The following is a 16,091-nucleotide window of genomic DNA, read 5'->3' on the forward strand; positions in this document are numbered from 1 at the left end:
GCAGAGACAGACCTAGGCTCAGTTGACAGGATGCTTTGCCTGGCGCTTTAAATCTGATCAAGGGACAGGAAGGGAAGTTTATTAATGGCGGTGGACAAAAGCTACGTACTGTTGAAGGGCCACAATGTCATCTGAGCCCCTGAAGACAACTTTACCGTATGATAAGGAAACTCTGGCTGTGGTTTTGGTAGGCTTGTCCTCTAAGCTTGATCTCTAGCTTTCCTATCCACTTCCTGATTAACTAAGCATCCTTCAAAGTTTTTGTTTGTTTGTTTGTTTTGTTTTGTTTTGTTTTTCTGTTTTACATTGGTCAGTTAGTGCGTATATGTGGACATTTAAGTTCTAGCCTTTTAGAAAATTTCAATTATATAATACAGTGTTATCAACTATAGTCACTTTGTTTTACATTAGATCTTCATGTATTCATCTTGTAGCTGAACGTTTGTACACCAGCCTCTCGCTTGCCTGCACACCCATGCAGCCTTTGGTGCCCACTCTCCTACTGTTCTTGTGAGTTCAACATTTTTCTTTCTAAGACTTCAGTATAAGCGATACTGAGCAGGATTGTCTTTCTCTGCCTGGTTTATTTCATTTGGCATAATGCCCTCAAGGCCCAGCCATGTTGTCACAAATGGCAGGATTTCCTTCTTTCTCATGGTGACTCTATCACATCTTCTTTATCCGTTCATCCATCAGTGGATACTTTCAGTGGTTTCCACATCTTGGCTACTGTGACTAATGCTTCAATGAACATAGGAGGGCAGATACCTCTTCAAGATCCTATTTTCATTTCTTTTGGATATATACCCAGAAGCAGGATGACTGGATCTTTTGATCATTCTATTTTTAATTGTTTGAGCAAGCTCCATACTATTTTCCATATGGAAAAGTTTACCAGAAAACTCTGAAAAGCTAGTAAAAGTTAGTTTTTGATGCTTGAACTCTGATAAACTAAGTCTAAATTTCTTCTGTTAAAGAGAGCCATTTGTTAAGTCCTTGGGGAAAAATGGTTAGAAAAAAATAGTTCTATTCAGACATTTGCTTAGTGTCTGCTTCATGCTAAGCAACTGACAGGCACAGCTGGGAAAATGTTGGGAAAGACTGGCCCTGGCCCTTGCAAAACATATGCAACTTACAGAGACACTATTTTAATAGATAATTTTAATGCAGTGAGACAAGAGTTAACACCAGAGGTTTTTTTTTTTTTTTAAAGATTTTATTTATTTATCTGACAGAGAGAAATCACAAGTAGGCAGAGAGGCAGGCAGAGAGAGAGGAGGAAGCAGGCTCCCTGTTGAGCAGAAAGCCCGATGCGGGGCTCGAACCCAGGACCTGGGATCATGACCTGAGCCGAAGGCAGCGGCTTAACCCACTGAGCCACCCAGGCGCCCCTAACACCAGAGGTTTTCAATGAGTGCAGACAGAGGACAGAGGAGGGCACAATTCCCCATTAGTATCTATTCTGCAGAGCCATTTACGTAACTGTATATCAACTTAGGGCTCAGAAATAGTAAGTGCCATGGGCCAAAATGATTAACAAATAATGGCTATTTTCCTTTGAGCCATTTTACCCTGGGGATAATTTTTTTTCTGGAATACCACTGTGTGAGTAAAATAAAGTTGCTGTCAGGCAGTTTACTTGACAAACAGCTCTAGCATCTTGTAATATCAAACAAACCTCAAATACCCAGTATCATTTACCACCCCTACGCATTCCTATAGACAGCGTGCCTTGAGGAGGTGGGGGGATTGGTGAGCCTGGTGGTGGGTATTATGGAGGGCACTGTATTGCGTGGAGCACTGGGTGTGGTGTATAAACAATGAATTCTGGAACACTGAAAAGAAATTTTAAAAAGCCAAGGTTGAGTTATTGTGTGCAAAGAGCTTAGTAAACATTAGGCACAGAGAGACTGTTCAACAAAGATAATTATTTTTATCCCCACCAGCACCATTACTTTGCATCCATACTGGAAGGACCAGAGACATTTCACATAAAATGCATGGTGGGGTGTCTGGCACATAAGGGTGTTTGTTTGTTTGTTTTAAGATTTAATCTATTTATTTGAGAGAGAGCACAAGAGGAGGGAGAGTCAGCAGGAGAAGTAGACTGTCCACTGAGCAGGGAGGCTGATGCAGAGCTCAATCCCAGGACTCCAACACCATGATCCAAGCTGAAGGCCATTGCCTTAGCCACACAGGCACTCCCAAAGCGTGTCTTTGGGGTTTTTTTTTGTTTTGTTTTGTTTTTAAGATTTTATTTATTTGACACACAGAGAGAGAAATCACAAGTAGAGAGGCAGGCAGAGAGAGAGGGGGAAGCAGGCTCTCCATTGAGCAGAGAGAATGATGCGGGACTCGATCCCAAGACCCTGGGATCATGACCTGAGCCAAAGGCAGAGGCTTAACCCTCTGAGCCACCCAGGCGTCCCAAAAGGGTGTTTAAAAACAAAATTCAACTGAGTACATCTGAAGATCTGATTGGCTTTATTTAACAATTCATGAATTGGGCAGTATCCCATCTAGCAAATAGAGGGGCACTCCACCAAGCTAATCAAGAGAAAGAGTTTTAAAGGCAGAGAGAAGGCATTGAAAAAAGAAGAGGAAAGGAATTTATTAGCAAAGAATAAATTGTTTAGGCAAGTTTGCTGTCCTAAGGGGAATAGAAGGCATCTATCAGAAATTTCCTACTATTGATCAGGAAATTCCATGTTGACTATTAAAGGTCACGTTCTCTGGGGGGTTCCCTGCAGTTATGTCAGGTTTTCAGTCTTGCTTTACTGACACCATTTGGGGCCTGTGGTTTTCTTTTCAACAGGGTTCTGGTAACCAGTGATGGTCACTGTTATTTATTAAATTGTTATCTATAGCCTCGGACACCACTGACTCCTCCCTCCTTGAAATTCTTATCCGGGTTTCTGATCCTGTTCTTTTATAAATATTTTTTTAAGGATTTTATTTATTTATTTGACAGACAGAGATCACAAGTAGGCAGAGAGGCAGGCAGAGAGGGGGGGGAGCAGGCTCCCCACTGAGCAGAGAGCCCCGTGTGGGGCTTGATCCCAGAACCCTGGGATCATGACCTGAGCCGAAAGCAGAGGCCTAACCCACTGAGCCATCCAGGTGCCCTCTGATCCTGTTCTAACTTGTCTGCTTAGTCCTGTTCATGGATCTTTTAATTCTTCCAAATGTTAATATTTTTTTTAAGTAGTTCTATTTTTTTTTTAAGATTTATTTATTTGAGAGAGAGAGAGAGAATGAGAGAGAGAGAGCAAGAGAAGGGAGAGGGTCAGAGGGAGAAGCAGACTCCCCACGGAGCAGGGAGACCCATGCAGGACTCAATCCCGGGACTCCAGGATCAAGACCTGAATGAAGACAGTTACTTAACCAACTGAGCCACCCAGGAGCCCTAAATGTTAACGTTTTCTAAACAGTGTCCCTGATTCACCTTTTTCTTTCTTGCTTCCCATCCTCACTCTCCTTCTCTCCTCTACTCCCTGATATTACCCAGTCCCATTGTTTCCACTGGTCTTCAGACTGATGACTTTGTAACCAGCAGAGCTGTCCTCTCCTGCAGATTCTTATTTCAGTCTGTCTGATGCATATCTCCCTTATTAATGTTTCTTGGGCATTTTGAATTGAACATGTCTAAAAATGAATTCATCATTTTCTCATCATTATCCTAGCTTCCATATCTTGTTAAAGAATGTCATCCTTCATCAATTTATCCAAACAAGAAACCCAGGAGTAACTTCAGACTCCTTCCAACACTGCCTCCATATTATCCTCACCCCTATCCAATCAGTTGCAAAGATTATCTTGGAATCCATCCTCTCCCTCCATCCTCACTGCCATCACCTGAGACCAGGTAACTGTCATCTCTCACCTGGAGCAGTGCCCCAGCCACCAGGTTTCCCTGCCTCCAGCCTGTCCTACATGCTTTCTACCTTTTACAGAGCCAGACATCTAAAATGCGCATCTCAGAATGGCATACACATGTTTAAAATCCTTCAGAGGTTCACTGGAGCCTTCAAGATAAAATCACTTTTGCCTCAGTCATTTCTTGCCATTCTCCCCCTGCCTCTTTCCCAGCCTCTACATTCTAAGCCCGCAGATTTACTGGAGTGAAATGGAGTGGTTAAGCAGACAAGGTGGTGTCTCATTGTGGTTTTTATTTTTGTTTCCCTGATGATGAGTAATGTTGAGCATTCAACACTTACAAGGTGGTGTCTCATTGTGGTTTTTATTTTTATTTCTCTGATGATGAGTAATGTTGAGCATTCAACACATACAAGGTGGTATCTCATTGTGGTTTTGATTTTTATTTCCCTGATGATGAGTAATGTTGAGCATTCTTATCTAAAAGACCTGGGCTCAAATCCCAGCCTACCTTCTTATTACCATTGGATAATAATACTAAGGCATTTGACCGAGCCTCTCTTTTTCTCAACTCATAAATAGAAATAAGAATGCTACCTACTGAGCACAGTTTAGATGAAGATTCAGTTAAATAATGCATGTAAAACCCTTAGCATGGTACCTTGCACAAAAATAATGGCACTAATATGTGGTTATTTATCATTACTTGCAGATCCTTGGATATGCATAGTTCTCCCATGCTCCTGGGCTTTTGCCCTTGGCATTCTCTGCCTAGAATAAACATCTTCCTTAATTGGCCTGTACACCATTTAGTTGGATTTTAAGATTCAGCTCAGGCATCTTTTCCTCTCTCATCCCTCTTCCCCCCAGCAATCCCCAGAACTGGGGGTTTCCCTCTTCCTTGTTTCAATAGCACTCTCTACATGCCCCCTTAACACATTTTTTAAAAAGTAAATCTTTAGTATCCTTTTTGCTTGCCTATCTGCATAAACTCTGAGATGCTAGAAAGTAAAAACTGCATTTTTCATCTGTATCTTGTACCTGGTAAATTGCTAGACACATAGCGGGCACTCAGTAAATGTGGAAGAATAAAGAAGAAAGAAAGATTAAGTAAATCTTATACTCAACATAGGAATTAGAGTAAAAGAATGAAGGATGTTACCTGCTTCCTTGTCATAATATCCAATTATATGAATTGATGATAAAAAGATACAGAGACAAAGCAGAGGGACTTCAAGATCTGGAGGAGGAGTTACAAGCATGGACTGCTAAGTTGGCTGAAGCTGTGCTGGGTCATTAAGTGGCAGAAGAAGGGAAACATAACAGAGGCTACCCCCACTCTTCACACCATTAAGTATTGAACTTAGCTACCATTTCACAAAGAGAAAATATAGGAAATTACTATTATAGATTTATTTATGTATTTATATTTAAATTTTAGTTAACATACAGTGCAATATTGATTTCTTGAGTGGAATTCAGTGATTCTTCCCATATATACAACACCCAGTGCTCATCATGATAAATGTCCTCTTTAATACCCATCACTCATCTAGCTCATCCCATATCTGCCTCCCCCCATTAACCCTCAGTTTATTCTCTATAGTTAAGAGTCTTTTATGGTTTAACTCCCTCTTTCTCCCCCATTCCCTTGTGTTCATCCGTTTTCTTCCTTAAATTACACATATGAGTAAGATCATATGGTATTTGTCTTTATCTGACAGACTTACTTCATTTAGCATAATACACTTTAACTCCACCCACATCATTGCAAATGTCAAGATTTTGATTTTTGATGACTGAGTAATATTCCATTGTAGGTATCTATACCACATCTTTATCCATTCATCAGTCAGTGGACATTTGAGCTGTCTCCATATTTTGGCTATTGTTGATAATGGTGCTGTGAACATCAGGGTACAGGTACTGCTTCAAATCTGTATTTTTGTATCCTTTAGGTAAATACCAAGCAGTGCAATTGCTGAGTCATAGGGTAGTTCTATTTTTAACTTTTTGAGGAACCTCCAGACTGTTCTCCAGAGTGACTGCACCAGTTTGCATTCCCACCAACAGTGCAAGAGGATTCCCCTTCCTCCACATCTTCGCCAACACGTGTTGTTTCTTGGGTTAATCTTAGCCATTCTGACACATACAAGGTGGTGTCTCAGTGTGGTTTTGATTTTTATTTCCTTGATGATGAGTAGTGTTGAGCATCTTTTCATGTGTCTGTTAGCTATCTGGATGTCTTCTTTGGGAAATTGTCTATTCATGTCTTCTGCCCATTTCTTAGCTGGGTTATTTGTTTTTTGGATGTTGAGTTTGGTAAGTTCTTTATAGATTTTGAGTACTCTTTTTTTTTTTTTTTGAGTACTAACTCTTTATCTGATATGTCATTTGGAGGTATCTTCTCCCATTTTGTAGGCTGCCTTTTAGTTTTGTTGATTGCTGCCTTTCCTGTGTAGAAGATTTTCATCTTGATGAAGTCCCAATAGTTCATTTTTGCTTTTGTTTCCCTTGCCTCCCACAACATGCTGAGTAAGAAGTTGCTACAACTAAGGTCAATGAAGTTGCTGCCTGTGTTCTCCTCTAGGATTTTGATGGTCCCCTGTCTCACATTTATGCCTTTCATCTACTTTGAATTTATTTTTGAGTATGGTGTAAGAAAGGGGTCCAGTTTCATTCTTCTGCATGTTGTCCATTTTCCCCAAGACAATTTGTTGAAAAAACTGTTTTCCATTGGATATTCTTTCCTGCTTTGTCAAAGAGTAGTTGACCATATGGTTGTAGCTATTATAATTTTAATAAGCATCTACATTTAAAAACATCCAGGCTTTTAGAGAGGTGGGAGAGGGGACCTGACAACACTGTGTTGATGCCCCATGAGTTTTATCCAGGCTCTAGAAACAGTCTTCATTTCTTTCTGACTAAGGCTCTTCATATAAATGTGGATATTTGGGGATCTCACAATGAGTTCCTGGGGATGTGTCACTGAATCCTGAGGACCCAGAATGCAGGAGGGTGGGATTAGGGGAGCCAGATCTAGCTCTGGAGTTGTAAGCAAGTCACTTATCTGTCTGAAGCTTAATAGCCACTCTGTTATTTTTTGGGAGGTTATGAGGATGGACATAAATTTGACTGTGAGTTCTTTGTGTGGGCAGACTCTGAATATTCTGTTCATCACTGTGCCCCCAGCACTTAGTGCAGAGGAAGCTTTCACTGATAATGTCTGAGTAAGTTAGAAACAGTACACAGTAGAGTTATCATTACATGTGCAATACTATGGAGTACCCCAAACTTAAAGAGGTGTTAAGAGATAATGTGAACGTGCCCACATCCTATCCTGGCAAGCATGTTCTAGAAATGACTTTTTCATGTGCTTGAAATTATGGAGAGTCTGCCCACTTTCACCCTGCTTAGCCTTTCCCCCTCTTGGTTGCTCCTTCATGGAAGAAAAGTTGCAACATTACCTTTAAAAGTTCAGATTAACCTCTAATTAGAGAAATGTGTAAAAACAGACTGACTGCTTGTTTTCTCCAAAGCAGAACTCCCAAAAGCTGAAATGTTTCCTGGTTTGTGACTCAGTCAAGGTTATTTGAAACAATTTTTCAAAAGTGATTTTCTATTAAATTTATGAATCTACTTTTCACTGTAGAACAGTTGGAAACTATATTCCAATCACATTGTTATTCTAGTGGATGTTTCAGAACCTGCAACATACACTTAACCATATTTTGTTATGAGACAACTAGTCCTTTTGGACTATAGCACATTCTTGAGGTGAGCAGACTCAAAGTATTAAGAACCATATAAAATTCAACATTTTATTTATATCTGAGAGAAAGTTTTTGAAAATATCTAATTTACTAAAGTAATTTACAAACTGAATTACATTTGGGAAAATTTTCAGAATTAATAACAGCAATGACTTCCACTTTCCAATTCCTTCCCAGCTTCAAATCTGTCTGTTAGCAAAAATAGAAGGGAGAGGTTTGGGGTTAAAGGGATAACACTTTTTAAAATGGGAAATATCATTTATATTTCAAGAAAGGAAAACAAAAACAGAAACTGGTAAGTGATTGTGCCATTCTGCCCACTAGCCTTTAATTGACACCTAATTCCTAAGAAATTGGGCTTTAAGAAATTCTTTCAAATGAACTGTGGGTATTCCAATGGGCAAAATTGCTATAGGTTCAAAAGAATTTCCTAACTTCACTAGGTTCTCTTTCATTTTTGCTAATGGAAGTCATTGTAATAATACTGAGAGAGAGAGAGAGAAACAGTCTGCACACTGGGTCATGCACAGGCTCTTTCACTTTTGACCTGTGTATTCTTAGGCAAATCATTTAACTTACCTGTGCCTCAGTTTCTTCATCTAAAAACGGGAATCCTAACAGCACTCACCTCCTGGAGGGTTGTGAGAATTAAACTATTCCATGCCTGGCTTAAAGTAGTGCTTGATAAATCTAGCCATCATTGATCTAGATAACAAGCAGTTACATAAATCTCCTCATAGCTCCTTGTGAATATGAGCAAAAGAATAGGACATGATTTGATGGGAATTTTTAATCTTTTTTTTTTTTTTAAGGAGGGAGGGAACCATCTCGACTCCTTTCACCCCTCACAAATCCAGTCATTCTCTAAGTCTTATGAATTCTGACTTTAATAGTTCTGGAATCCATATGTCTATATTTGTCCATTTGTCTGTATTTCTGCCTCAACTCACTTCTAGAACATCTCACCCCTGAAGCAAGAGCTTCTTCCTGAAACTCCTTGTCCCTCACACATCCTTCCTCTCTTAGTTCTGCAACCCACAGAACAATGATTTTAGAAACCTATGATTCCAGTTTTCTCCCTGCTCATAGATAGTGGCCACCACTGACCTTGGGACTGAGTGCAAATGAACCTTTGTGTCTCTTGCGTTGCTCTCAAGACCCTGCAAAATCCAATTTCATCTCTGCCCATGAGCACACCATGAGCTCCCTGTGCCCATATCCTTGCATTTAATGCACTGTATTGGGTACATGCACACACAGGCACACATACACTTCCTTCAGTTTCTGACCTTCATGCTTTTGCCTCCCCAAACCCTCTTCATTCTTTAGGTTTCATTTAGAGTTCACTTCCCCATCCATGACTCCATACTTTTTCTACCAAAACACTCAAACCGTGCAAGCTGTCCATTGTAGTATCTGTGGGCTGTAAACTCAAAAAAGCAGGGGCCAATGTATCTTGCTTTCTTTCCACTGTGTATTAAGCACCTAATGCATTGCAGTGGATTAGTAAGTATTGTTGAATAAAAATGTGTTACATGATAAATTGCCATGTTTGTTCTGCTTTCTCAGAATTTTAAATTCAGCAAATCAGAACCTCATATAAAAAGAATATTTAAACTAGATGAGTTTTATATTAGTTTCTTTCATGGGAGCAATGCATGAGAACAAATGGTAAATAAGAAAAAAATGTTAAATTGTACCATTAAACACTTTTCCCCAGGCTGAACTGCTTTGAACTATTGAATTTTTCTTTCAGAAACAGCATGAATTTCATGTTCATTTTAGCAAAAGACAAAAAAGATTAAAGGTGAGAAAAAGAATTTATTTCACAGTCCATCATTTTCAGCCTCAAAAAGAAATTAACATTTAGTTGATGGGAGGGAGGAAAACTAATTCGGTCTCTGTGGAGGGTAGTTAGGCAACTCTTATCCAAGTTAAAATCGTTTATGCCCTTCAAGGCAGTAGTTTACTTCCAGGCATTCTTCTCTAAGTGGATAAACAGACAACATCACAAAGAAGACAGCTTCACCCAGACTGCCTAGAAAAGAGAGTCTGAAGCAAAACTTACATGGTCAAGCTTTGTGGAGAGGTTCAATCCTAAGGCAAAAAGTGATGGAAAAAAGTTATGGAAAAGGAAAGCCAGGCAAGAAAAGAAAGAGAAAATTTAAAAAGTGGTACTTAGTGAGGTGGCCACAATTTCACAAGAAAAGAAAGCCAGTCAGTCACTAGCTTGGGCCACATTTCTCTGGAGTGGGCTGTGTAGACCTACTGCACCTGGGAACCCTTTTGGGGTGGAGGAAGGAAGGGAGAAATCCACCTGTCATCTTTCCATCTTCTGTCTCTCCCTGGTCGATTTAACGTCACTTCCTACTCACGTGCTCCCTCTAGATATTAGGTATGCCTGCACTTCTGGCTTGTGCTACTTGGTTCATCCAGGCAGTCCTGGGAAGTCAGTCCCTCTCCCTGCAAAGAAACAGAACCCCAGCACTCTGTGTGCGTTGGAAAGTGGTGGGAGGAGTCAAAACTGTGAGTCCCTTTGAATCTGGTTGGGGTGGGGCCGAAGCTCTCCCATAGGACTCTCATCTTTGTGGGAGCATGAGACAGCCCCCAAGAGCTGGGAGACTGGGCCTGTGCAAAGCCAGTACAGCTCTCCATTGAACTTTACTGAGAAAGCAGCTGCCAGCCTGGCAGGCCAGGAACATTTCGGGAAGAATATATATTGGATCAATATAGATGTACACTGTACATTCATTGTAACATGATTTATGAGCTCCAAGTTTTATACAACTCAAAAATTCATGAGTAGAGGATTAGTCCAATAAATTTTAATATATTCAGAATTGTATTAAATCTAGTTAAAAACATTATTTAACATATGATAGAATGTATGCAATTATGTAAAGAGAATGTGACTGAGTGTGTGTGTATATGTGTATAAACCTAGAGATAGTAGGAGGAAAGATTTCTAAAATATATTAGTGGCCATTTTACCGTTGTAATATTTGAAATGGCTTTAGTTTTTACCTTAATATTTTCTTGGACTTAAAAAAAGTTATAATGATTACATATTATTTTATAATCAGGAATATTTCAAAGCTATATATTGTGTTTAAACATTTCACATCAAGAGCAATGTTTAAATAATGATATCATGGCACTCATGGCACTTCTAGTAAGAGTAGAGGACTTTCCATTCTGGGTCTGCCATGCTCTGGTCAGTCCACTGTGACTCTAACCTGGAAAGGATTAGTGTGTATATCAATAATCCACAATATTACTTAGGGCATTATTACCATGTATGATAAATTCACTTAATGAAGATTTAGCTCTCGAGCAACAAGACTGAAGCAAAGATGCATTGAAAGCTCACCATTCGAGGCTTCTATAGATGTCCGTCTTTACTCTCTTGATAGCCACTTATTTGGCCCATATTTCAAATGGGACAGTAGGTTCTCACACTAACCCTGCCTTTCCCTTTTCTGTGCATTTGCTCATGCCACATCCCTATCCTCACCCCAGCACGTGCAGCTCTGCTCTCCCTCATCCCTCATCTCCACCGGGAGGGATGTGACCTTCAGGTCCCACGGCATGTGCTTCTTCTTCTTGGTTACCTCCTCAGAGCAACAGGCAAATTACTGTAATTCTTAAAAATTCTTCTTCAACATCTCAATAGAATTCATAATATTAGATATTGCCAATAATTCCAAGGAAAAAAATTTAATTTGCTTACATAAAGTATGAATAACCTGATTTGCAGTTCTAAATGTACAAATTTATTATTTCATGTGACAGGAACAAATCCTGCTTGAAGATGATACTCAGTTGCAAAATGAGACACCAATGCAATAAAAATGTATTTCAAAGCCCTAAAGTTGAATAAATGAAATGACAGTGGTTTTGAAGGTTCTTACAATCTCAGGCTGGCTCTGGCTTCATAAATCTATTAGTTCCAAACCACAGAGATCCAGTAACCTCCATTGCACTCCCTCCAGAAGCAGATCCACTGCCTGCCAGTGCAGGGTGAGTGGAAGTGAGAGGCAGATGGAGACTGGCCTCCGGGAGTGGAGGCCAGTGAGTGGGCTCCTGGCATCTAGGAAGTTTAACAAGCAGCTCATGTCAAAGAAGACCCATATAAAGGAGGTTTGTAAGGGGGAACATTGGTTTTCAACATACAGATTGAGTAAAGCAGTGGGGAATTTCATGTTAAAAAGAGACCACAGGCTCAAAATTGTGTTGCTTAGGTTAGGGCCCCAAGCCAGTAAACCAAGACTTAATACCTAAGCTAACTGCAGTTTTAACTTATCCCATGCCCTGCCCCCCCACACCTCAGAAATCTAACATTTAACTAGCCAACACGGGATCTCCTGGTCAGCACTAGGAAATTTACTAACAGGCCCCTTCTCTTCCCCTAGGGAGGGCACTCTTGCCTACAATGGATTTTTTGCTAATAATTTCCTTTTTTCCACTCTCTGTATTTTACAAAACCTTTCCTTTTCTGTAGCCCTTTGGAGCTCCCCTCTACTTGCTAGTCATTTAATTAAGCCGATTAGATCTTTAAAATTTACTTCAAATATCTACAAAGATGACTCATAAAAACAATGCTCTTTTAAATAGGCAAAATATATGGATAGCTTGTATATGTGTGTGTGTACACACATACATACATATATACACATGCAAACACACAAACTTCCCAATAGACAGGCATCATCCTGTCTATGGGATAGATAGAAGGCATCATCCTTTGTACCATTTTCATTTAGACTTGAATCCCTTCTCAGAACTCTTCAATAAGAGAGAGGCTGCATAAAGACCTCTGCAGTACCATAGCAGGTTGTAATTCCTCAGTCCCTTCTCAAATGGACCCACAGATATTTCCTGGTTAACTGTGCACCAGGATGCTTCTGGATACAAAGTCTGAGTTGACACTAAACTTGGACACTAAGTGCCACCACAAGCTACTCCCCTTATGACACAGCAGTGAATGGAAGTCAGGTAATGAGTATAGAACTGTCTTGTGCATATTACATGTTGGTTCACTGGATCCACAGACCCATCCTGTGGTCGTGTCCCCATTTCTCAAATGTAAAATAAGAATGAACATATTTAGTGAGAGGCAGAATCTTCACATTAGTCTCTTGACTTGTGGAAGAAGAGCTACCAGAGTAGGAAAGGCCGAGTGAAATACCCTTGAAGCTTCCCTTTTCAAGCCAAAATGATAAACCAAAACCAATACCAGAACTTGAGTGGAGTTGAGATTAGTAGAGATTAGTGGCACTTTCAAAAACAAGGGATATAGGAGTGGTGGACTCTATCACATCCCCACTTAATTCATCAGGCTAGCCCCTGCAAGAACTGGATAGATTATGGTGGGTAAGAGTAGACAGTACAAATTTAGCCCAACAGCCATCTGTGGTTTGTGGCTACAGATCTAGTAAATGCATCCTTCTCCAGCTGTCAAAAAGAAGGGACAAAAACTGTTCACACTCACATGTGATATGTGTGGTATGCAGGGTGCATGGGGGAATGTATTCATAGTTTTGCTACAGTGCCAGTTAACTGTTCTGATTTATCTGTGACAATATTGTGCAAGGGAGCCTGTGTCATTTGGATATCCCATGGAACATAACATTGGTCTGTTATATTGTTTGTTTTTTTAAGATTTTATTTATTTATTTGACAGATAGAGATCACAAGTAGACAGAGAGGCAGGCAGAGAGAGAGGAGGAAGCAGGCTCCCTGCTGAGCAGAGAACCCAATGTGGGGCTCAATCCCAGGACCCTGGGATCATGACCCGAGCCGGGCAGAGGCTTTAACCCACTGAGCCACCCAGGCACCCCGGTCTGTTATATTGTTGATATCACTTTATTTGAACCTAATGAGCAGCAAGTGGCCAGTGTTCCAGATGCCCTGGTAAAACACATGTTCTCCAGAGGGTAAAAAGCAAAACTCTGAAATATATCAGAAGGCTCTTACATTGGAAAAACTTTGAGGAGTCAATGATATGGGGGGATATGTCATCTTTTTCATGGTAAAGACAAGTTATCTTACCCTGTCCCTCCTGCAGCTAAGAAGCACGACACTAAATTGGCTTTTTGGGGCTGGGAAGCAGCATTTCTTGTTTTTGTAAATACTGCTTCAACTCATTCATCAAGTTATATGAAGGCTGTCAGTTTTGAGTGGGATTCAGAGCAAGGAAGGATTTTATAGCAGATCTAGGCTGTAGTCCAAGCAACCCTACCAACTGGGCCATTGGGCTCAGCAGATTCTATGGTACCATAGCTATTGCTGTGGAGTTTCTAGCAAGGTCCAATAGGAGAATTTTAATATAGACATCTAGGGTAATGGAAAAAGGCCATGTTGTCTGGAGCAGATAAGTGTATGAAAAATTAAAAAGCAACTTTTGGCGTGCATCATGGGCCCTAGTAAATATTGTGCTTCTGATCATGGAACATTACGTGACCATCCAGCCAGAATTATCTATCATGAGCTGAGGCCGTCAGACTCACTATGTCATACGATTAGCAGAAATCCATCATAAAGTGAAGGTGGAATATCTGAGATTGGACTTAATCATGCCCAGGAGGCAAGAGTAATATACAAAAACAGGTGATCCATATCCCATACACTCAGAGCTATGGCCTTATGAGGCTCCCTGGGATCAGCTGATGGAGAAGGAAAAAGCCTAGATTGGTTCACAGAGAGTTTATCTCAGTATGTTCTACAAGCTGAAAATGAGCTGATGAGGCAGGGGTGCTCTGAAAGACAGTGGTGAGATAAGATCTTCCCAATGGATAGAGCTTCTGTGCAGAGAACCTCATACTCTATTTATGTGGAAAGAAAAAATGCCCCGAATTAAGAATGTACATAAAATCATAGGCAGCGGTGAATGGCTTGGCTGATTGATCAGAATCCTAGAAGAAGCAGGATGAGAAGATTGAGGACCGGAGGCCTAGGAAAGAGGTGTGTGAATGTACCTAGGGGAAGGGGCACAAAGTGTGAGTATCCTTATATTCTACATTAATGCCCACTGGAAAGCATCCAGTGCAGAAGTACCAAGTGGACAGGATTTCTTGCCTACCAACTTCTGTCCTTGTCTACTTCTGTGCTTATGCAATGGGTCCATCACTTGATCTTAGCCAAAAGGCTGAGAAGTGATGCAATGGGTCTATCAATGGAGTAGTCATCGTTGTAAAAATAGAGGCTACGCATGGCTCAGAAAGCACAAGTACCCTCTCACCAGCTTGATCTAGTTAATGTCATTGCTGAATATCTGACTTCCCAAGAAGAAAAATCAATCCTGAGCATCAATATGACATAATTTCTCAAGGAGACCAATCAGACAGTTGTACCGAGTTCATTACATAAAGCCTGTCTACCCTGACAAGGATAGCAGTTCATCCTGAGGTAGCCATAGGGGTTTACTTTTCCTTCCCACAGTGGCTCAACTAGTATCATAACCAAAGAATGGGATTTTTCTTTATGGGATCCTACATAACACTGACTTGGGACAAGAGACTCACTTTACAGGAAAGGAGGTACAGCAGTGGGCACATGATAGTATCCACTGCTCCTACATTACATGTCAGCTTATAAACATAAAAAAAATCCTGAGTGTGGGACACGCTCTTTTAAGATGCCATATGTACCCTGTGTCAGCAGCTTTTACATGGTATTGTATCTCCAATGGACAGAATACATGGGTCTTAGAACTAAGGTGCAGAAGTAGAAATGATCCAGTCACCATTATTCCAAGTCATCCTCTTGGAAAACTTGTGTTTCCCGCCTCTGTAACTTTAGGCCCCATGGAATAGAGATCCTAGTTTCCAGAAAGGGAATACTCCACCCAAGGACACAGTAAAAGTCTCACTAAACAAAAAGCTATTGCCACCACCTGGGTGGCTCAGTTGGTTAAGCAACTGCCTTTATTTTGGGATCGTTGTTCCAATAGACCAGCAGACAAAGAAATGAGATACCATACAAATCATTTTGAGGAGATATTGTATGAGAGGCAAAGAGAAATATGCTTGGCACATATGTTATCCACTGAGCATCTCTGGGTATACTCCCATGCCTGATTTTAATTGAAATGGGCAAATACCACTATGATTTGATAAGGACATGGTAATCAGATCCTCAGAGCTTTTGGGACTGTGAGTCTCAGTCAGTCACCAGGCAAGCCATCTAGACCATCAAAAGTATGAGCTGAGGATGAGAGAAACACTGAATAGTGATAAAGGAGGGTGATAATGAGGACACCTGGGTGGCTCAGATGGTTCAGTGTCTACCTTTGGCTCAGGTCGTGATTCTGGGGTCCTGAGATAGTGTCCTGTCTAAGTGGGGATCCTGCTTCTCCCTCTGCCTCTCTGTCCCTCATGAATAAATAAATAAAATCTTTAAAAAAAAAAAAAAAGACGGTGATAATGAGTTTCAGTTTCTTCA

This window comes from Lutra lutra, chromosome 4 (assembly GCF_902655055.1).
Source record: "Lutra lutra chromosome 4, mLutLut1.2, whole genome shotgun sequence".
Classification (NCBI taxonomy): Eukaryota; Metazoa; Chordata; class Mammalia; order Carnivora; family Mustelidae; genus Lutra; species Lutra lutra.